We start from the raw sequence: 24961 nt of genomic DNA, 5'->3' as shown, positions 1-24961 counted from the left end.
CTCTGAGTCATTCTGGGGAGAGCAGGGCAGGCAAGCAAGCTTATCCATTTGACTTGAGTGAAGGGAGGGGCAAGCGGCATTGGTTTTATTGTGGTTAGGGGGTGCGGTCTGGGTGAGGGTTTCTGCATGTGGGCTGGGCATTGCATGGTTTGAATTTCCCTGCCCATACCAAGGGAGGGACCTGCAAGCCTTCTTCATGGGCTTGCTCTAATATGGAGCAAAAGGGAAAAGGGGAGTGGTAGGGCTTGAAATCTGTCAGCAGTCAGACATCAAAAATTGTGGTCAGGTATTTTATTACTAGTCACACCCGATGTTTGACTGATAAACAAAATGTGCCATGTTTCATTTAATTGAATTTGAACTTCAGTAAGTCATTATGGCTGTCTGTCTATGAGTCCTGCAGCCTAACTGGTAAGAGAGGTGTAAATCCCATTGAATGATTTGTATAAGAGTCCAACATTGTGCATTCTGAAAAGTGAACTACATGCTGTAGCCACTATCAGTGATGTCTGGAATTCCAAAGAGGATGCGTGTCTTGGTGAGACCTTCTGGTGTGGTTTTAGTATGTGCAGAGATATGTGTGGTCTTGATTTATATTTTGGGTATCTGTGAAGAAAGAGATTCTCAATGTTCTTTAACCTAAAGAGGCAAACTTGGATAAAGAATTGTTACTGCCATTGGTCAGACTGCCATTGATGACTAGACCATTGGCAATGGCCCAAGAGTCTATAAAATTGGTCATATGGGCTGATTGTTGGCCGGGGTATCCTCTAGTGCTAAGCTGACTGCCTGAAGTTTGGCCAGATTGATGATGCTTGGGTCTTGTCCTTAACCAGTGATGTCCAGATTAGGGGATGGATAGCAGCAGCTCTTCCATGGCACTACTATCTGTAAAGTGTATGAACTTCTTTTTCTGATCTCTTGGTTGATCTCAAGAAGCTCTCCAAGTGGTCATTGTGTCCAAGAGAGGGGTAATCTTCTCCAACACCACTGCATCTGTCAAGGGACTGAGGATGGGGGAGGCAACTCCCCCCTGTGTGTAATATATGCCAGAGGGCCCAAGTGTGGCTCTACTTCTAAGTATCATTTTCATTTAAAGAAGGAAGGTTGCTGTCTCCATGACCAAAGGCATAATGGGCAACAAGGTGCAGACAGTTGCCTGTGAGAGTCTACAGGCCCAGAAAAGCTCAGCCAGTGATTATAGCTCCAATGGCACATACGGTGGGGACAAGGAAGGCGGTTTTTCTTACACCAGAAGTCTGACGGCAACTTATGGCCAGGTGGATGTTTCAGAGACTCCAGGAAGCATAAGAGGAGGTTGCTAAGGACTTTACACTAAAGGAATCTTTGACGGCACTAAGGAGAGTGTCTATAGTTTGCAATTTGGACATATTCTAGAGCCTTTTGTTGGAAGGGATCCCATCAAACATGGACTGACTTGCAAGTAACAGCATAAATGGGCTAAGTAAACTTTGTAAATGACGAATATATTTCCTCCAGAATCCAGAAAGACCTAAAAGTTGTTGGGCTTGTTTTAACAATGGGGATGCTCAGTGGGCTGATTGTTTCTTGACAGCATCAGGGATGAGGTGGTCCTGACCTGAACAAATGATCTCCGCAAATTTAACTGAGTTGGTGGAGCCTTGTGTTCTGTATTGATAAACAGCCTGTTCCCTTTTGTGAGTATTTGTACATCCTGAATGAATTTGCCAAGTTAATTCCTCAGAGAAAAATGTCATTAGCTTGAAGTCATACTTGTGCTCCTGGGGAAAGTTAGATGTGGCTAAGATAGTTCATGCAAAGATTGTGTGCAATAGCAGGGCTGTTGAGCTACCCCATGGGTAGATGGGTAATGATGTACTGTATTTCTGTGAAGGCAAAGGCAAATTGCCATTGAGAGGGTGTTGAAATAATCACTGAATAGAAGATACCAGCCAAATACATAATAGCAAAATATCTTCCATTTGCTGACTGGATGGTGTCAGTGATTTCAGTAATATTGGATATGGGGACCTTAATTGGGGTAACTTGGCAATAGCTATTGTTAGGCATCATTCATTTTTTTTTATGAGAGAAGTTGCAGGTTTACAGAAAAATCATTGAGAAACACAGAGTTCCCAATTACCATATCCCATGCAGTTTTCCTTATTATTAACACTTTGTATCAGTGTGGTACCTATGTTACAATTGATGACACAACATTATTATAACTATACCATTAACTATAGTCCATAGTTTACACCTGGGTTCCCTGTTTGTGTTGGACAATGTTCCAGTTTGCTCACTGCCAGAATGCAATATACCAGAAACAGAACAGCTTTTAAAAAGGAGACTTTATTAAGTTGCAAGTCCACAGTTCTAAGGCCTGTGAAAATGTCTAAATTAAAGCAAGTCTCTAAAAATGTCTAAATTAAGGCACCAACAAGAGGTTACCTTCACTCAAGAAAGGTCAATAAAGTTCAGGGTTTCTCTCTCAACTGGAAAGGCACATGGCGAACATGGTGATGTCTCTTAGCTTTCTCTCCAGACTCCTTGTTTCCTGAAGCTCCCCCAGGGGTGTTTTCCTTCTCCATTGCCAAAGGTCTCTGGCTGTGTGGGCTCTCGTGGCTCTTGTGGCTCTCTGGCTCTCTCCAAAATGTTTCCTCTTTTAGAGGATTCCAGTAAACTAATGAAGACCCACTTGGAATGGGTGGAGTCACATCCTCCTCTAATCCACAATTGGGCAAGTCACATCTCTGTGGAGATAATCTAATCAAGTTTCCAACCTACAGTCTTGAATAGGGATTAAAAGAAACAGCTGCCTTCACAAGATGAATCAGGATTAAAGCATGCTCTTTCTAGGACACATAATCCTTTCAAACCAACACAGACACACTTATGTTTTCTCAAAAAAAATTTATTCTAGTAGCATATACACAACGTAAAATTTCCTCCTTTAACCACATTCAAATATATAATTCAGAGGTGTTGATTACTTTCACAATATTGTGCAACCACCATCACCATCCTTTATCAAAATTTGTCCATCACCCTAACCATAAGGCACCATTCATTTTTATCAGGTTTGAGAATTAGCTAAATTTTGTTATTAAAGGACGAGATAGTATTAACAGTAACCTCTTCCTTCAGTAGGTCTTGTACAATGGGTCTTAATTTCTGTAGGCCTTGTTTTAATCTATATGGGCCTGTATTAACAATTTTTAAACAGTAGGATGGGAGATGGTAGAGGGAGGTTCATAGGGTCCCATTTTGTCAAGCCAGTTGTAAGTGCCAAAGACTTAATTTTATTTCAATTTGTAACTTGCTGGGCCAGCATGTCCATACCCAATCTTGGATATTTAAGGGCAAGTTGGGGAATTTAGTCAAGGAAGTAGCTCCAGTCATTAAGGAGGGGTATACCCATTTGTCCTCTCATTTATGTTTGGTAACTCTCCTAAGAGTGTAGAGGCTACCTTGTTAAATTTAGTGGGATTCCCAAGTATAACTGTAATTCGAGCCCCAGTATTGATTAAGGCCATAGAAGTTTATCAATTGGTGCATTTCAGCAGATGTTAAAGTTAATTTAGAACCTATTTTGTAGAGGTGCAAAGCCAGTTTCTCTTTCCTCTACCTATGCAAAACTTTTCTTTGTCTTTTGTTTTGGTGATTACTAGATATACTTTGGGATAGAAAGGTGGGTGATCTCTACCATGTGCATATTTATAAATTTCTTCTCCTGAGAGTTCCAAATCTATATCATTAGTGTTCGGAGCTGTGGGGATCCAGGGCCCGGGATTCCCTTCCATACTGAAAGCAGGTCATTGCATGCAGCTGCCTACATGACCAGGACAGACATTTAACGTAATCAGACCTCCTCAAGGAGAAAAGAATGTACAAATGGAATTGTAAACAAGGCATTGAAATTCCCCTCCCATGATCACTGTGATAACAAACCTCCAACCTGCTGTGTCATGGGGCCCTGCTGAAACTCTGTTGTCATACTCTGAAATTTCTTTGTCCTGAACCCTTATAAGCCACCCTCAGTCTTTGTGGAGGGCTAACTTTCATTTTTCACAGCTAGCCATCACCGTGGAAGATTTTCTCCTGTCCATAAGTCATAATAAACTCATGCCTAACTCTGTGCCAGGTGTATTCTTTGGTCCTAGGACTGAGCTGAGTTTTAACAGGGACTTCTTTTCTTTTCTTTTTTTTTCGGAGGTAGAGAATTCTCCTTTATTGCTCACCTATATGCCAGGTGCTTTCCATTCATCATCTCATGTGCTACTCAAGTAAACCTGGAAGCATACAAGTATTTCTTTTTATAACATAACAACATACAAACACTAACATTCTTACCATATGATCATTCCATTCTTGATATATGATCAATAATTCACAATATCATCACATAGTTGTATATTCATCACCATGATCATTTCTTAGAATATTTGCATCAATTCTGAAAAATAAATAAAAAGAAAAAAGTAAAAAACTCATACATACCATACCTTTTACCACTCCCTCTCATTGGCTGCTAGTATTTCCATCTACCCAATATATTTTAGCCTTTGTTTCCCCTATTTTTTTCTATACCCTGTATCACTTCCTCTCATTGATCACTAGCATTTCAATCTACTAAATTTATTTTAACATTTGTTCCCCCATTATTTACTTATTTTTAGTCCATTTTTTTTTTTTTTTTAAAGGAAAGACAGAGAGAAGGAAGGAAGGATAGAAGGAAGGAAGGAAGGAAGAAAGGGAAACATCTTTAAACATTTTCTTGTTTTATTGTATTCTGTTTCTCCGTTTTTGTTACATGGGCTGGGGCCGGGAATCGAACCGAGGTCCTCCGGCATAGCAGGCAAGCACTTTGCCCGCTGAGCCACCGCGGCCCGCCCTAGTCCATTTTTAACTCATCTGTCCATACTGTAGATAAAAGGAGCATCAGACGCAAGATTTTCACAATCACATCATCACATTGCAAAAGCTATATAATTATACAATCATCTTCAAGAAACATGGCCACTGGAACACAGCTCTACGTTTTCAGGCACTTCCTTCCAGCCTCTCAATGTACTTTAACTAAAAAGGTGATATCGATATAATGCATAAGAATAACCTCCAAGATAACCTCTCAACTCTGTTTGAAATCTCTCAGCCATTGACACTTTATTTTGTCTTATTTCTCTCTTACCCCTTTTGGTGTAGAAGGTTTTCTCATTTCCTTGATGCTAAGTCCCAGCTCATTCTACAATTTCTGTCCCACATTACCAGGAATGTTTACACCCCTGGGAGTCATGTCGCACGTAGACAGGGGGAGGGCAGTGAATTTACTTGTTATGTTGGCTGAGAGAGAGAGGCCACATCTGAGCAACAAAAGAGGTTCTCCAGGGGTGACTCTTAGGCCTCATTTTAAGTAGGCTTAGCTTATCCTTTGCGGGGATAAGTTTCATATGAACAAACCCCAAGATTGAGGGCTCAGCCTATTGCTTTTGTCATCCCCACTGTCTGTGAGAATATCAAGAATTCTCCACATGGGGAAGTTGAACTTTCCCCCTTTCTTGCCATTCTCCCAAGGGGACTTTGCAAATACTTTTTATTCACTGTTCAAATCACTCTGGGATTTATCAGGGCTTAACTCTGGACAAACCTACAAAATCTCATGTCCTACTCAAAGTTTCATGTATTTATGGTGTTCAATTAAACTGTACAGGGATCTTTCTTATAGAAAATATTGTTTTATTGGGTCTAGGGACCTGAAGCTTAAGTTGGGTTTGGTTTAACCCCTCTGCTCTCAGTAGAACCCAGAGTCTTCCTTGGTTCATTTTATGATTATCCTAGGGTGATAGTGTTGTCTGGGGCTTTTCATACATTTCTGTGCCAAGGGAATACCATTGGATGTTTCTGCCTATAATGCTGGAAATCAGAATCTTTTCTGCAACAAGGATATGGGTAGCAGGGAGCAGCAGAGGCAAATAAGGTCCTGGTGAGCCACCTGCTTTTAGGAGTGTGAACCTCAGCACATTATATGGACCTCAGCACATCACACTCTTTCTTCATATGAGCCACCACCCAATGAGTCTATATATTCACAGGGTATCTGTCTTTCCCCTGAGAACTCTGTAGAAAGCAGCCAATGCCTGGTTGAGACATGCCAAAGATCGCTGGGTAAGATTGATCCCCTGAGCCTAGCATCAGTCATAGCTTGTGCTGAGATCACAGCTTGTGCTGGAATTGGACACACAATTGAATCTGAGACAAACAGAAAGATCTGGACTGAGATATCCAGCTTAGGACCACTTTAACAAAGGCCCCAAACCCATACTCCTATCCCTAAATGAGAAACCTCTGACTTAGATCAATTAAATCTGTTAACAGTGGCTTAGTAGGACTTGGTACAAGCATAGAGCAGCAAAACTCAAAGATCAAGCCCATGAGCAGGCAGTCGCTTCAAGTGCATGCTTACCGTTTGGTGGAAATTCAGTTATCAAATCAAAAGCCAGATTAAAAAGACCTCAAGCAAGTGTTGGTTGTGGTGAGAGATAGTACAAATGCAGCCTGATATCTATCCTTGGCCCTCACAAATAAACCCTGTGCTTGGGACTAGACATGTTAGCCTGGCTCCTAGGATGGGATGATAAATGCGGGGTGACTTCTTTTTCAGGAGTTCCTGGAGATGAAACTCATCCCCTAACAGTAATCTGCAGGCACGTCCTCCCCTTCTTACCCTGAGCAAATGTAAACATTCATTGGTGACTGCTTGGCTAGGTTTGTGCATTTTCTGGTACCTGGCTAATCCCCACTTGTATATCTGTTCCTGGCTGGGAGGGAGCTGGATCCTTCACCGGAAGTACAAGACAAGCATGGAGTGCATAGCATCTCCATGCACTAAGGATGGGGACAAAGCTAGTCATGGGGGACTGGTGCCCACTATTAAAGCTGACTTTTCTCTGTCTCTCCTCTGTGTGAATAAAATGTTCCATGCAGTGCCCGTGTAAGTTGTGCCTGTTATTTTTGCCACCAATGATACTTGCATTGAAGTGGGTTGACAGTACTTTACTATTCTCCATGCGATAATACTCCTACCCTGGAGTTCGTAGCAGATATCTTTCTCCTGATAGTGATCCTCTCCTAGACCATTCTCTTCACAGCATCAATTGTTTGGAGGTTCCCTTGCAGAGGGTAGGATTAACCCCTTAGCACCCCAGATTGGTTTGGATCTTGAGACTGATACTGCCACACATGTATCATGAGGGCATGGAAAGGTTTATAATTCACATCATCAGACTTTCTAGGGAGAGCATGGCAGGCATTCAAGCAAGTCCATTTGACTTGAGTGAAAGAAGGACAGATCGTTTGGATTTTTGTTGTCGTTAGTGGGCAGGGCCAGGTTGAGCATTCCTGCATATGAACTGGGTTTTTGTGGTTTAAACTTCCCCATTGGCACCAAAGGATGGACCATCTTGGCTTATTTTCTGTCTTGCCCCAATATGGGGCAAAAGCGAAAGAGGGAGTGGTGGAGCTCATTGAGAGCTGTCAGCAGACAAAAAACAAGAGTCAGACAATTTGTTATAATCTTCCTGTCACTTCAGATGATATATTGGATACATTAATACAGTTAATGGGGAATGCAAGATCAATAAAATGATGAAACTGCCACATTACTTCAAGGGAAAATATAACATACTGAGTTCAGGGAAAATTGGTTGGGAGACAGAAATGAGCACAAACCACAGAAGCAAAAATCAAGCCCTAGAATGAAATGAATTTGGCCAAAGTTAAAGAGAATGGAACACTTCTTGGCTATGTTTTGGTCAGTTCCTGAGGGCCCGAGAGAGGGTCTATATCTAGAAACATTCCATTTAATATATTTTCAAATAATATGTAAGGCTTTAAAAAAATTCTTTGTTTACACTGAAACCTCAAGTTTCCCCATATACCTGACTCCTTTCTTTCCTCAAGCTAATAAACCCATTTTGGGGTAGCCAAATTGCTCTTTCTCAAACTGCACTGTTTAAGATGGTGGCCACCAGCCATGGGTGTGGCTATTGAACACTAGAAATGTGGGTAATCTGAATAGAGTTGTGCTCTAAGTGTAAAATACAAAGACTTAGTATGATAAAATGCATGTAAAATATCTTGGTAATCTTGGGCGGTGCAATGGTGGCTGAGTAGCAGAATTCTTGCCTGTCATGCTGGATACTCAGATTCAATTCCTGGAGCCTGCCTATGCCAAAAAAAATCTCTATAATCTTGAAATGATAATATTTTGGATATATTGATTAAATAAACTATATTGTTAAAATTAATTACACCTCTTTCTTTTCACTTTTTAAAATGGGTTTACTAGAAAATTGAAAATCACCTTTGTAGCTTATATTTGTGGCACTGATTTTATTTCTGTTATGGAATTTATAGTGAATAAAACTGTCACAATTATTTAAATATGTCTCTGTAGCATGAAAGCAACCATAGACTATACAAACATGAGCACATATGTATAGTCTGAATGAATGAACAGGCATGGCTGTGTTCTAATAAAACTTTATTTATTTACAGCCTAATATGAATTTTGCATTTGCTTGTGTGTAATTTCATACATGAGAAACATTAAACGAACACAGAAAACTGCACCAAGTTGAACTGTGCTACCTAAGAATGCACAAGATTAATGCACGCATATGTATGTACGCACATATATGCAAAAACACTGCAAACATCCACCAGACACCTAAGTTTACCATGTGTGTTATGAGTCACACTCATCCACATCAGGCATTACAACTTTATTCCAATTTCAGATAACCTTCCTTCTGCCACTTCCCAGAAACTCACAAGCTGCAACACTTTGGACACCCACTTCTACAAGCAAACGTCAGGGCTTTTTCAAGGTGGAGGGCCATATTTATTATAGTCTATGTATTTCTTAAGTATTTAACATGTGTAAAACTGTGTTTTTATTAAGTTCTTATCCCTTTTTAATGTGCTACTGATGAAGTTTTTGAGTGTAGTGCTTCTAATTCCTTTTTTTTCCCACACAAGCCCTGTGGTTTTCAATGTGCAATTTTGCATAGTGTGGAGAAGTTTAGGAACACATATGTCCCATTGTAGCAGAACTGACTGTGTTATAATTACTCCCATTTTACAAGATATATAACTGAGGCTTTGAAAGGCAAACTAGGGGGTGCAAGTGTAATTTAGTGGTAGAATTCTCACCTGCCATGCAGGAGACACGGGTTCTATTCCCGGTCCATGCATTTCCCAAAAAACAAGCAAGCAAACAAAACAAATAAAAAGCCAGCCAACCAAGCAAAAATTCAACAAATGATGCTGCAAACATTGGGATACTCACATGGAAAAATAATGACATGTGACCCCGCCATACAGCCTACAAAAAGGGAAAAAAAAAAGGCAAACTAACTCCTCCAAGATCACATGGCTAAGGTGGTTTAGAGTTGGATTTTGAATTCAAATCTCTGTGAATACATGGCTTAAGCTCTTAACTTCCCCCACTCTATTGATTTACAACCTGTAAAACAAAATAACCTGTACTGTTGGCCGTCCAAGCTATTAAAACAAATTCTTGCAGAAGGCTGGTGGAAAGTAAGTAAAAACCTTTTGGTTTACTTCTTGTGATTTTTTTTTTTTCTGAGGGAGATTGTTTTGTTCAGAGATTTGGCAAATAGACTTCAGGGTTTTGCTGCTTTTCACACTTCTCCAATTTCAGTACTGAGGGTGGGAGGAAGGTTTGAGCAGGGAGTGAACAAGAACCTCTTATGGAGGACTGAAGAGGAAATCGATTCTCTCCTTGCCTGGAGATGCAAACATAATGGAAAGACCGGGTCTGGGCTTCATAGGAGACCATAGAGTGAATCAGCAGATCAATGTCGGTTTGTTTTTTGAAAGCTAATGTGATGCTGCGCTGTGTAATAATAACAGGAATACAACCTGCAGGAATCATAAAATAGCTCCTTAGCATTGATCAGGGTCTTATTAGAGTGGTGTGATCAGCTTGGGGTCTGTAATTGAAGAGGGATATGAGGAAGTCACAGAGGAAAGAGAGGGCTGCCAAGGCTTGTCCCTGAATCGTGTGTGCTGCAAGGACTCTGCACACAGACTTCCCCGCAACTGTTGCAGTGGGGGTTGTGATGACGTCACATTGGGCCTATGGGCTCTGAGACTGAATGATGGAGGTGGGACATGGGAGGTGGTTGCCAGGAGGCAGAGAGCCTAGGTGGGAAAGGCAGAACAGGAGGTCAGACTGAGGGGAAGACAGAAAGCCAGAGACTATGCAGAATAACCTGTAGAAGGGACAGAGTTAGCTCTAACCACAGCCTGGAAGCTTTTGTACTTTCAGCTTGGAGTTGGGGTAGGTTTGGAAGGAATCATCCAAGCATATTGCCAAGTTGGGAGTGCAGGGGGAGTGAATCTGTCTCAAGTGGGTAAAGTGTGGGGTCAGGACCAAGGACTGGACCTGATGCAAGAGAACTCTGAAATCCTTCACTGATTAAAAAAAGGCATTGATTTAAAAAGAAAAATCTGAATGTAAAATCAATACTTGATTATTATAGGGAATTTAGGAAATGCAGAAAAGCAAAAAAAATTCCCTATAATCCTGCTTTCTACAGATAAAGCACTAGTGGCATCTTGGTGCCTTTCCTCCCAGTCTTTCTTCCGTTGATGCGTACAAAAGTATGCATGAGGAATTACTGTTTTTAAAGAACTTAGGCTCTGGAATCAGACTGCCTGGGTTCAGATCCTAACTTTGCCATTTGGTAGCTATGTGTGCTTGAGTAAAATCACTTTTCCTCTCTGACTCTCAATTTCCTTATCTGCAGCAATTGAGATAATACCCGTAAGTGTCTCACAAACATTGTGGTAAAGATTAAATAAGATACATATATCATGTAAAGCTTTTGCATCGTACTTGGCACATTTGGAACACTTGATCATTTTAGTCATTCAATGACTGTATTACATATGCATATACAGATATATCTATTCATCTAGTGATATTTATTGAGCACCTATTACATGCCAGGCACTATTCTAGGTATACATTGCATTGCTATATACAGTTCATTGCTGTATTCTAGGTATACAGCAATGAACAACAAAAACAGATATATATACTGTGTATGAATTTGTGTTTTGCTTCATCCATTTAAATTATATCACAAGTATTTCTCCATGTCATCATGACATTAATATTCTTTGAAAATACCATTGTCACTGACTGCATAGTATTTCCTTGCATTACTTACCCAATTCCCTATTATTGGACATTTGGTTTGTCCTCTTTTTTACCATTTTAAATGGATACCATTGTACATAATCATTGTTCTGGATTTCTTACCCACCTTAGGACTGATTTCTAAAAGGGACATTATGGGTCAAAAAGCTTATGATTCAGAGAATCAAATTGCTTTTCAGAAAGGTTTTTACCAATTTCCATCCTCTTGAGTGGACTGTTCCCTCCTACTACTGTTTAACTTTTATAAAGATTCGCCTTTCAAGGTCTCAGAGGATTTTATTTTAATGTTCTGGTGTGAAGGAGTCTGTGAAGAAAAGGAAGCATATGGGGCATTCTGGGTATGAAACATTTTCTCATGTGGCCAGTAAAGGACTGCCTTGTTGCAGTGGGGTGTTGATAATGTATATGCCCGGATGCTCTTATTCCTCTTCTTCCCTTATTTTTATCCATAAACCACCTCTTCTTTCACTGCCAAGCCAAAGTGAAAGAAGTTGTCCTGGGGGCTTGTTCTAGTTTGCTAGTTGCTGGAATGCAACATACCAGAAACGGAATGGCTTTTTAAAAGGGGACTTTAATAAATTGCTAGTTTACAGCTCTAAGGCCCAGAAAATGTCCCAATTACAGCAAATCTATAGAAATGTCCAATCAAAGGCATCCAGGGAAAGATACCTTGGTTTAAGAAGACTGATGAAGTTCAGGGTTTCTCTCTCAAGTGAGAAGGCACATGGTGAACACAGGGCTTCTCTCTCAGCTGGAAGGGCACGTGGTGAATACGGCATCATCTGCTAGCTTTCTCTCCTGGCTTCCGGTTTCATGAAGCTCCCCGGGAGGCGTTTTCCTTCTTCATCTCCAAAGGTCGCTGGCTCGTGGACTCTCTGCTTCTCGTGGGTGTGTGGTTCTTCTCTGCTCTCTCTGAATCTCTTTCATTCTCCAAAATGTCTCCTCTTTTATAGGACTCCAGAAATTTATCAAGACCCACCCAAATGGGTGGAGACATGTCGTCACCTAATCCTGCTTAACAACCACTCTGGATTAAATCGCATCTCCAGGCAGATGATCTTATTATGGTTTAAACATACAGTATTGAATAGGGACAATTCTGCCTTTATGAAATAGGATTTAGATTAAAACATGGCTTTTCTAGGGGACATGCATCCTTTCAAACCAGCAGGGCTTTTCTTTCTAGTGTCCTTTTTCAGTGTTGTTTTCCTAATCCTTCTCCCCCTGGGCCTAATGCATTCACAAGAAGGAAGCAGAGATTATATGCCACTAATACTTAGAGGGAATAAGTTGGATGTGGCAAGATCACTGGTAATTAAAAGAGTCATGAAATCAGAGAGAGGAGTTCCTAATGTTAGTATTTGAGGCATTTGGGCATCCTGATGGGAGAAAAGTGCTCTCTGGTACATCAGATCTCAGTGTGTAAGCAATTGACTTCTTTTTGCATGGAAGTGAATGAGATATTATCACTGCCTTTAACAAGCTTGCTGTCCAGTAGTGTAGAATAGAAAAACACTTTTAACTATACTACAGGTAGACTGTGATACATGTCTAAGAAGAGTGTTAATAGGATTTTCTGATGAACTGACTACATAGTGTGAGAGAAAGAAAGAGTCAGGAGTACAGCAAGATTTTCGGCCTGAGAAACTAGAAGAAGGAAAGTGCCACCAACTGTGATGGGGTGGACTGAGGGAGAATCAAGTTTGGGTGGGTGGTTAAGTATGAGAGGCCTATCAGACACTCAAGTGGAGATGTTGAGCAGGCAGTTGACTAAACTGGTCTAGAATTCAGGAGAGATGTCCAGGCTAGAGGTGACATTTGGAAATCAACTTATAGAAGGCATTTAAAGCAACTAGAGTGGATGTGACTATCAAGTGAGTGAATAAAATAGAGAAGAGAAGAGGTTCAAGGACTGAGCCCTGGGCTTTCCAACATTAAAAGATATGGAGAAGGGCACAAACTATCAGAAGAGACTGAGAAGGAAAGATCAGCGAGGTAGGAAGAAAACCAGGAGAAGACAGTGTTTCAAAAAGGAGGGAGTGATCAGCTTAGTCAATTCTGACCACTTCTCATCATCACGTCTTCTTTCACCAAGCCATTATCATCTATCACTTTGAAAACTGCAATTGCCTCATTACAGGTCACCTTGCCCGCCTTTGCTATATTTCCAACACAATGGCCAGAGAGAGTTTATTAAATATAAGTCAGATAAAATCCCTCAAATGGTTTTCCATATCACCCAAAGTAAAAATAATAGAGCTTCTGTTGGCCTACAAGACCCTGTATGACCTCAATGTCAAATCCCCTTACCTCTTTTTCAGTTACACTGGCCTCCTTGCTCTTCCTCAACACAGCTACCATTTCCTGGCCTTTGCATCTACTGTTCCATGTGACTGAATGCTCTTCCCCAACATACTTGTATGGATCATATTTACGGTCTTTGTTCAAATGTCACCTTTTCAATGAAGTCTTATCTGACCTATTTATTTGAAGTTGCAGCACTCCCTGATACTCTTTTTCCTCTCCTTACCTTATTTTTGTCCATAGACCACCTCTCAATTAAACATAATGTATATTGTGCTTGTTTATTTTACTGTCTCCTCTTAATAGAAAACTAATTCCATGATGCCATGAATTTTTACCCATCGTATTCACTGTTGCATTCCTCTGCCTCTACTAGGGGCTCAATAAAGACATATTGGATGAACAAAATTTTATAAGGGAAACTCGAAAAAAAGTACTATAGAGAAAATAACAACTGATGTGGGATTTGGGATTTGAAGAGTTGGTAGGATTTTAACATGTTAGAGATCTAGAAAGGGAATTCATAGTTAAAGGGGAAATAGGTAGGCAAAATGGAAGATGTGGGAAATACAGGATTGATTGGGTAGGAGTAGGAGATGTGGCTAGAATACAGGCTGGGGCCAGATTATAGAAAGTTTTGAATGCTAAACTAAGCAGCTTGGATTTCATGCTGAGGACCATGGTAAGCCAGTAAAAGTTTCTGAGAAGGGAAATGACATGGTCAGAGCCATGCTTGTGCTGGTGGGAGAGAGGTCAGGGTTGATCTTTAAGAGCCTTTACTGGTGTACTTTTTCCAAGATCCTGACCCCTGGAAACTGCAAACACAACAAAATTATTGTTGCTGTATGCTACTAAGTGTTTTGGTGTGCTTTGTTATGCAGCAATAGATAACTGGAAAAGTCATTCTGATTTCTTTTTGAAAGGATCAAGAGTGGAAATGGAGAGACCCCTTAAGAGTTGTTGTAGTTCAGGCAGCCCGGACTAAGGTGGTGGAAGAGGAGGTGGAGAAAAGTGTACGTGTTTGAGAGATATGTTGGAGGTAAAAGCAAAAGGATTTCATGCTAGGCTGGATGTAGGGAGTAAGGGAGAAGGAGAAGTCCAGGATGACTTTTAGGTTTTGGCTTGAGTGGTTATGTAGTAATGCCTTTACAGAGGTAGGGGAGACTGAAGGAGGAGTAAGACGTATGGGATGAGGGTAGAGGGTTGTGAATCAGGAGTTCTACACTGGACCTCTAAGGGGCTGTTTTGGTGGTCCTGGCAAAAGATGGTTGTGACTTAGAGTTGGTCATTTGCAAAAGAGAAAGAGAGAAGGAGGGGCTACATCAAAACCAATTAAAGAGGCAGAACCAACAGGATTTAAGAATGGATTGGATTTCTTAGGGAACAGAAATAAAAACCCATAAAATAAAAAAAATTGATAAATTAGATTCATAACATTAAAAACTTCTTTTCACCAAATGATACCATTAAGAAAATAAATAGGTAGTCCACACACTGGGAGAAAAATTCATAACATATGTGAGACAAAGGACTTATATCCAGAATATAGAAAGTCTTAAAACTCTGTAATAAGAAAAATGACCCAATTAAAAATGGGCAAATGATTTGAATAGGTATATCCAAAAGGGAACTATACAAAAGGCCTGTAAAAACTGCTCAACATCAGTAATCATCAGGAAAATGCAAATTAAAACCACAATGAGATTCCACGGTACACATCCACTATAGTGCCTAAGATTAAATAGACTGATAGTGCCACATTTCGGTAAAGATGTGGAACAATTAGAATTCTCACACACAGCTGGTGGAAATGGAAAATGTTACAACTTCTTTGGAAAGCAGTCTGGTAGTTCTATACAGAACTAAGCGTATACCTAGTCTATGACCCAGCAGTCCTACTCCTAGGTTTTTATCAAGAGAAATGAAACCATATGTTCACAAATACACTTGTAAAAGCAAGTTCATAGCAACTTTATTTTTAATAGCTTCTAACTGGAAACAACCCAAATGTCCATCATCTGGCGAAGGAATACATCAACTATGGTACAGTCATACATTGGAGTTGTATTCGGCAGTAAAAAGGAATGAACTATTGATACATGCAACAACATGGATGGATCTCTAAATGAAAGCTGCCTTATCCAAAAGAGTACATACTAGATGATTCCATTTATATGAAGCTCTGGAATAAACCACAGTGAAAAAAGAAATCAGATCAGTAGTTGCTTCTGTAGGTGGTGTGTGCATTTGTTAAAACTGATTGAATGGAACACTTAAAGTTTGTGCATTTTCTTGCATGTTCATTTTACTTATAAAAAAATCACAAACAAACAACAGATGAGACAAAGGTGCCAAGGATGCGATCCATCACGAACAACTGAAGTGAGTTGGGCAGGGCACTCTATGACCTGGTTTAACCCTCTCCCTGGCAACATCAGCTTGGGTTTACTGATTGCAATGAGCGACCTCTCGGGTCCCTTGTTAGGAATTGCCACCAACATAAGCAGCAACCCTCTGGCAAGAAAATCACTTGAATAAAGAGCTATCTATTCTAGCTCAGAAAGAATCTAAGCTGAAACTGGGATGCATAAGAATATTGTTTTTGTTTTACTCTTAAAATCTGGAAGGAAGTATGAGGAAATTGGTTCAATACTATTCTGAGGAAAGAAATTCCTTGGGCAAACCCAAAACACTCCCATTCTCTTTGGCTCTTCTCCTGTGTTCTCCACCTCCCAGTTCACCGTCCTCTCTCACTCTGAACAAAGAAGTTATTAGACTTCTAATTTGCCTGAAGACTTTCTATTATGATAAAAACACATCGAGGGAGAAAGCTCTTGCTGTTGCATATTTATTTTCAGTAATTAGTGAAGGCTGGGGAGTAGAAAAAAGGCCTACAATGTTTGTGGCTTAATAACATGACTCTGCTTCATTTGCAACTCCTCTCCATGCAAAAGTTCATAGTCCTGTAGGCACTCTGGTCATATAAAAACACAAAAATACCTGTCTGAGAAACAAATGGGCTCATGAGATATGCACCGCAGGACAAACTGGGGAAAATGCAATTCATTTAAATGCTTCCCTATTTGTCTTTGAGATGGTATGTTTTTTCTTTTTTTTTGTCATGGTTGTTAATCAGTGGCCTAAGATGTTCTCTTGGTAGTGTGCCTTTTTCTCCTACTTGTTTCTGAAGGAATGTCAAGAGGCAGAGGAATTGGGTGATACCGCAATATTATTGTAGGGGTTACACATTGTGATTTCCAAAATCAGGCAGGTGAATTTCAGCTACGAGTCAACATAAGCAGAGTTTCTGGGGAGAGGCCTATGCTGGGTAAACCTCTGTATTTTTTGATGGATGCAAAGGAAGTGCCTGTTAACATGGAGGCTTCTCTTCCCATGCACTAGAGCAATCAGTGTTTGCATTGAAAAGATCAAACAGCTTTCCTTGAAAGTGCTGGTGGCTGATGGGTCAATGGAGATGGTGGTCCTGATGTGACCATTCTAATAGCTTCACTGTGTTTCATCACTTTTACATTGACTACAACTCCTTTCCTCATTTACACATTAGCATCTAGAGAGAGAAATGGGGGTCAGTACACCTGGTTTCTATCCTTGGGTCTCTTGCCAGCCAGCTGCATTACTCAAAGCAAGCCATTTAATATTCCATGTCATACCCACGTCACTTGGAAACATCTACCTTGCCTGCTCCCCAGGGTTATTTTGAGCAAAAATATGGGAAATATGTGGGAAGTACTTTGTGAGAATATGTTACAAATAAAAGCTCTGCTATAATTTCTGTTAGATGCTTGTCTCTGTGTAGTGTGTACGTGAATAACCAATAACTGTGGGTTATTAGTTGGTTATTCATGCTGAATTTGGGCATAGAATATTTTTGTGGTAAATCACTAGAATGTTATCATTTATCCATGGCTTGAGATAATTGCTGTCCAGAGTACATCTGTGAACCTCAGGAGGAGTAAATGCAATTCCATTGCCAGATGGGCTCTGGGATTTGAATGGCCAACAGCCAACTAGCTGCCAGTTGGTTGTTTTCACATGGTAAAAGATACACATTTCATATTCCATTACATCTCTCTTCTGCATGTTGGTAAAAATATAATTTTTTACATTTTTACACATAGCAGAAGCTACATGCTGAAGTCTGCATGTAGACTGGAGGTGTCAATTGCCTTGGGAGGTAAGACAAGCAAAGAGATGAGGGGGTGCACCCAGCTCCATGACAAAGGAGTTGCTAAACCCTCTACCAAGCCTGGTTGAAAAGTGGGGTTACTGTTTAACCAACAGTATTGCTCAATAGATAGAAACCATGCACATGGATGACACATGCATAAAGGAATCAGAACACAGCAAACCATACTTATTATTGAATTATACTCTATGCGATCAGATATATCGTTGTTCATTCCAGAAGCACTTTGGAATCTTGTGGCTTCTCTCAACAACCACGTGAACTTGGGTAATCACTACACTGAAGATACCACTTTGCATTAATAAACTACTTAGAGTCTTCATGTAGTGTAGATCACTTTCTAGTGTCCCACCTTCTCAACTTGATTTGAGTGTCAAAACAACCCTGTGGTGCAGATACTGTTATGTTCTACATTCTAGGAAACAGTTTAGAAAAGTGAGGTGCCTTGTTTCACGTCACCCACCTCTAAAGGAGCAGAACCAGGTCTTCATTCCAGTTGTCATGGCAGTGACAGAAGGGTCCTGGGGGCTAGTAAGCAGAACAAGCCAATTTCATATGCATAATAGGTTGTGGAAATGATCTGAGTACTTTAAAAAGAATATGCATTTTTACTAAAGAACAGAGAAAATAATGAACTATTATTGGTTTTGATATTTGGGAACTATACTAGGGATTAAATAAGCCATTATTGGTAGTTAGATTCAGTTGTCAACTTGGCCAGGTGAAGGCACCTAGTTCTGTTGCTGTGGACATGAGCCAATGGTACATGAACCTCATCTGTTGCTGATTACATCTGCAGTCAGCTAGGAGGTGTGCCTGCTGCAATGAATGATGTTTGACTTAATTGACTGGTGCTTAAATGAGAAAGCTCAGCGTAGCACAGCCCAAGCAGCTCAGCATATCTCATCTCAGCACTCACAGCTCAGCCCAGGCCCTTGGAGATGCAGAAAGAAATCACCCTGTGGAAAGTTGTTGGAACCCAGAGGCCTGGAGAGAAGGCCAGCAGAGACCATCCTGTGCCTTCCCATATAAGAAAGAACCTCAGTTGAAAGTTAGCTGTCTTTCCTCTGAAGAACTAACAAAATAAATCCCCTTTTATTAAAAGCCAATCTGTCTCTGGTGTGTTGCATTCCAGCAGCTAGCAAACTAGAACAGGCATCATTAGGGAAAAACTAATCATAACCATGGGCAGCTGCTTGTGCTGGTCCAGAAGCCGTTTGGGACTGTCCAACAAATGATAGGAAAAAAAGAAGCCAAATTGAGTGTTTCTTTTGGCCAGAGAGTCTTTGCCAATAAGTAGTTGAATGCCTGTGCAAATAAAGTGAGAAATGGCTTATGGAGTACATTTCTGAATTGACAGCAAACAATAGTATTTGTAATGTCGTCAGGCTAACTAAAAAACTCTTGGCAATGACAAAACAGTAGGACTATATTCAGTTTATACAGACTTTACTGAAGATGTACGCATACTCCATCACTGTTTCTAAGCTACACATTCTGTTTTGTCTTATAATAATACAAATTTTGTTGAGTCAAAGTGTGTATTCAACATCCTTCAAGGCTGTACTCATAGTCCTTACTCAAAAAGTCTTTTATCAATGCCTGCTCCAAATGGTTGCCAATTGAAATTTAGAAATTTTCTATTCTCCCTAAGAAATGGCACATGAGGATTTGCAAAATAACCATGTAGGATATTGAACTGCTGAAACATTTGCTCTAAAGGGGCATTAAGACCCAAAAGAGGATTTGCTGCCCTCCAAAGGAAAAGAAATCTCTAACCAAGTCTGCAAGGGCTATGGCCCTTGTGACTTCACTTTGGTGTCACTGAAAGGTATGTGAATACCATTAGAGGTTGTTTGACTACTTGAACTTCTAAACTAATATGTGGCACCGTGAAGAGAGACACACAGGAAGAAAAACGAATCTGGATTCAGATAGTACCAGACAAGGTCATGTGAAGTTACTTTTTGTCAAAACTGATGTTTCCACAAACTTCAGCACCAACAAATTCAGCCCCTGAGAAATATTGTGCTCATGTCCTGTGATTCACTAGTGGCAGACAACATTTCTTGCAAGAAAAAAAAAAAAGATGACAAATCGGTAATGTTCTCTTTGTGGCTGGTGGTCTGTGGAGAACTGGTGACAATGCAAGGTTTTCATTATCACTTTGAGTTTTCATGGGCTCACCGAGAAGCAAATTCAGAGAATCAAGAATTCTATGGGAGGAAAGTAAAATGGCAAAGGAAGAAGTATCTGTTTCTGCAGTCAGCCATTCATCCATATAACTTAAGGCTTACTGTTTCTATTTAAGGGCAAGGAAAGCCAGACGCATTCAGGGTTATAGTGCTACATTAGTATTTCTAAAACGTTTGTGAATGCAGATGAATCCTGTTGATGGGGCAAATGTGCAGCCAACATTGGTAATGTTTATGGATATCGCTAACTTTCTAGTAGTGCTTATTTTCACATTCCACTGGTTTACAAAATGATTTAGATGTTGTTATGTGCTCTGGTTACATGTGAGACAAGTGTTTCTCCCTGGAGGAGTATTAAAAGCCAGACTGAAGAGAATGACTGAAGAACTCTTATGGCCTTTCATACTCACAAGCACAAATAAAGTGTATTTTACTGTCTTAACTTTAAAAAAGACAGCCTAACAAGTGGCAAAACTCTGGGGAAAAAATTGAGCTTTGAGCCTTTCCAGTTCATGTGGAATTTTTTTTTTTTTTTTCCCATGGGCAGGCACCAGGAACTGAACCTGGGTCTCTGGCATGGCAGGTGAGAATTATGCCTGCTGAGCCACAGTCGCACCACCCTGGAATGTGAATTTTGCTCACTAATGAAAATATTATGAATGCATTTAGTGTATAATGTGTTTTTCACACCAGATCCTCAGTTGGATATCTCAGTTGAGTTTTACTTGAATTTGGTACCTGACCAAATTAAATGTTTGCCTAGGACAGTCACAAAGACTCCATGGTATCAAAAGCAGCATCTTAGACCAGCTTCTTTTTTATCGTACAATATATTTATTAATAGAGGCAGATAATTGGCAGAAGGTATGAAATGATGAAATTCAAAGTAAATTTTGAAATTACAGATATGTTTAAATATTAGGAGGGATAAATGAAGAACAGGAATAATGCTGTTTAAAAACCTCCCATTATTCTGAGTAGAGTATCTAATGCATGGTTACTACAGCCATCACTGAACCTCAAGGAAATACCACTTTGTGAAGAATAATCCAGGGATAGATAGTAGATTTCACATCACATGCTAACTGTAGTTCTTTGGCAGTCATTGCCAAAATACAGTCTTTTAAAAAAATCTTGGTTTTTCATTGAGATATATTATATATTGACATACCATATAATGATCTAAAGTGTTGTCATTGCTTCACAGTATCATCATATAGCTATGGATTCATCATCACAAACAATTTTCATTTCTCAAAAAAAGAAAGAATAAAAATTAGAGTGCAAAAGAACACCCAAAACATCCTATTCTCCCCATACCCCATGTTGTTTATTCATTTTTTGTCTGTTTTTTTTTTTACTCATTTGTCCATACACTGGATAAAGGGAGTGTCAGTCATATGATACACCTTAAAAGCTCTATAGTTATTCAATCATCTTCAAGAATCAAGTCTGTTGGATTACAGTTCAACAGTTTCAGGTATTTCTCTCTAGTTACTCCAATATACCAAAAACCGAAAAGGGATTATCTATATAATGCATAAGAATACCTCCAGAATGACCTTTCAAATTTATTTGCAACCTCTCAGCCACTGAAACTTGATTTTATTTCATTTCTCTTCCCCCTTTTGGTCAAGAAAGTTTTCTCATTCCATGATGTCATGGCCAGGCTTATTGCTGGGAGTTTTATCCCATGTTATCAGGGAGAGCTACAACCTTGGGAGTCATGTCCCACATAGGGAGAAGGGCAATAAGTTCACCTGTGGAGTTGGCTTAGAGAGAGAGGCCACATCTAAGCAACAAAAGAGGTACTCTGGGGATGACTGTTAGGCATCATTATAAGTAGGCTTAGAGTCCCCTTTTCAGGAATAAGTTTCATGGGCAATCCCCAAGACTGAAGGCCTGGTGCATCAAGTTGGCAGTCCCCAATGCTTGTGAGAATATTAAGTATTCCCCAGGTGGGAAAGTTTAATATTTCCATCTTTTCCCCCAGTCCCTCAAGCAGACTTTGCAAATACTTTTTAATCTTCTGCCCAAATTATTCTGGGATGTATTGGAGCATCACACCAACATGTACAAACCAACAAGATCTTCCATGAAGTTATGGTGCCTGAATAAGCTGACTATACACATTAAATTAGATAGTGTGTTACCAAAAATATAAATTTTGCACCAAATAAACATCTCTTCTTGTGGTCTCATGTAGAAGTTGAAGTTTGAAGTTGAAGTTTTAAAATATAGTCAACATCACTTTTTACCCTTTAGTCTGATTTACCTTAGTCCTATGCAGGCCAGCTTCATTCATATCTCTACTTAAACTCTGATCACTTTTTCAGGGTCTTTAATAATCGCTGTATAGACCAACTCAATCCATCGCAAATTGCAACACTGCCACCATAAACACCAGTGTGCAAATGTTCATTAGTGTCCCCATACTCAGTTCCTCCATATACATACCTAACTATGAGGTTGCAGGATTATGGCAACCACACCCTTACTCTCCTGTGGAGCCACCACACTGCCTTCCAGTGGGGCTGCACTTCTCAGCTTCCCTACCAATAGTGAATAGGTACATCTCTTTCTCCACATTTTATCTAGCACTTTGTTTCTCTCTGTTCATTTTTAAACAGTTTTAGTCACACATCATACAATCCAACTTAAGTAAAACATCAATAGTGGAGGCAGGGCAAGATGGTGGCTTAGTGAGGTGTGGAATTTAGTTTGTACTACAGAGCAGCTAGTAAATAGCCGGAAACAGTACAGAACAACTGCTGGAGTCACATCTGTGACAGGACACACAGCGTACACCAGTCTGGACAAGCTGGACTGACTGAGACTCCACACAGAACTGTAAGCCCCCAAGCCTCAGAAGCCGGTGCCCCTCTCCCATGGGCATGACAGCCTGGTTCCCAGAGGGGAAAGAAAAGAGACTTTACTAGCAGCAAGTACTTAGCTCAACGAAGCTCCACTTATGGAATTAATTAACAAATTCTGACTATAAAAGTAGACCTTCAGCAGAGAGAAACCTGAAATAAGTGCTAAAGATACTAAGAGTTTTTGCCCCAGCAGAGATGGGGCAGGGCTGACAAAATAAAAAAACAAACAAACAAAAAAAACACCAAAGCTTTTTGACTCAGACAGCACAAAATACCGCAAAAGGACTGGACCCAAGAAAAATGGGGCACATAGAGCCTGGAGATACACATAGCCACATTCCAACTTAAGCTCTTGATTGACAAACCTGAGGAGTGAGGGTCCTGTGTTGAAAAGGACTCTTTTCTTTGTTTCTACTACTTAACAGCTCATTAGATAGAAGTGGTAGCCTTCTCAGGCTCCAGCACTGCTCCAAGCAATGGCAGAAGTAAGCTTGTTTGAGAGTCAAAACATCTAGTCAGGTGAAAGGAGTTAATTCCCTAAAGAGTGTATCTTCCTCAAGAGAAAGGTGTGGTTCAGCTCAAGTAGAATTCTTCCCTCAAGGAATTTAGGCCCCAGGGACAGGAAAACTAAAGCAATTAAGATCAATTTACAAACTCATCTCTGTCTCCACCACACCCGCAGCAGGGAGAGTCTGCTGAAAATAAAGGCACACACCACTTTACCCTGGTAGGAAGCCACAGGCAGACAAGTGCCACATGCTGGGGAGATAGGAAAAGCACAGAGTCTAGAGCCTTTATAGGAAAGTTTGTCAACCTTCTGGGTCTCACCCTCAAGGAAAACTGATGCAGGCTACTCTCTCTTCCTGAGACATGGGCCAGTTTAGTCTGGGAAAATCTGACTGGGGTCTATAATGTTTGAGGAGACCCTCCTCAAAGAAAATAACAAAGCCTTCATATAGGCAGGGCAAGAAACAGAAAAACAAGAACTAAAAATTCTGATCAGGCCATGCAGTCAGACCGGCTGCTGAGATGAATACTTCACTGGGGCAGTCTCCACATATCATGGGGAAATAGACACTGCTGCCTCCGATTGGCCTTGGTCCTCACAGCTCCAAAAGAAAATAGGATCTTGATAAGCTCTATGAGCTGAAATCCAAAGCTCAGCAGATTATGAACCAGTTTGACCCCTCAGCCCTAATCAACCTTTCCAATTTCTCATCCATAAAACTGCAACCAGCCAGCACTCCTCCACAAGGCTTGATGGCCAATAGCACTACAGTAGTAAAGATACCAGGTACTCCTGGAACAGGAGGTCGTCTCAGCCCTGAAAACAATCAGGTATTCACCAAAGAGAAATTGCAATAATTAGTAAGAGAAGTGGATTCTAATGAGCAGTTGGATGAAGATGTGGAAGAGATGCTGCTACAGATTGCTGATGATTTTATTGAAAGTGTGGTGACAGCAGTCTGCCAGCTTGCTTGGCATCACAAGTCCAGCACCTTGGAGGTGAAATATGTCCAGTTTCCTCTATAGTGTCAGTGGAACATGTGGATCCCAGGATTTGGCCCTGAAGAAATCCGACCCTACAAAAAAGCTTGTACCACAGAAACTCACAAACAGAGAATGGTATTGATCTGGAAAACAACCAAGAAGTAACACACAGAAAGGTTAGGGAATGGACAACATTGTATTTGGATATACTTGAGCTGAGGCTTCAGCCATCTCATCCATGGATTTTTTTTTAATGCTTTACAGAGAAGCATATATTTTTTATTAACAGTGCAACAATATCTATAATGACTGAGAGAATCTGCCAAAAGAATAAAAGTCTCCTACACCCCCCCCCCCAAAATTCTTATCAGTTAAATGGAACCCATGCTAGAGGTCTGGAATAAGTTGAACTGAATGTCAAAGAGCAGATAAAGAACAAAGCCATCCAGCAAGAAAATTCTAGTAAAGGAGTGAAAACAACCTCCAGAATAAACTAAGTAAGGAAATCAAATACCTAGATACCAGCAAGAAACAAATGAGTCATAACTAGGAAAATTGAAATGGCCCAGTCAAAGGAACAAACCAACAATTCAAATGAGATACAGAAATTAAAACAACTAATTCAGGATGTCCTAACAGACCTGAAAAATCTCAT

The 24961-nt window shown here is 40.3% G+C and overlaps 1 pseudogene; it reads left to right on the top strand.

The window, feature by feature from the left end:
* Window positions 1-23910: 23910 nt before the first annotated feature.
* LOC143670284 (transcription initiation factor TFIID subunit 12 pseudogene) lies at window positions 23911-24471 on the top strand (annotated as a pseudogene).
* The last annotated feature ends 490 nt before the right edge of the window (window positions 24472-24961 follow it).

The sequence above is a fragment of the Tamandua tetradactyla genome, chromosome X, assembly GCF_023851605.1.
Source record: "Tamandua tetradactyla isolate mTamTet1 chromosome X, mTamTet1.pri, whole genome shotgun sequence".
Taxonomy (NCBI): Eukaryota; Metazoa; Chordata; class Mammalia; order Pilosa; family Myrmecophagidae; genus Tamandua; species Tamandua tetradactyla.
The sequence above is the reverse complement of the archived record's forward strand: the minus strand, read 5'-3'. Positions and strand labels throughout refer to the sequence as shown.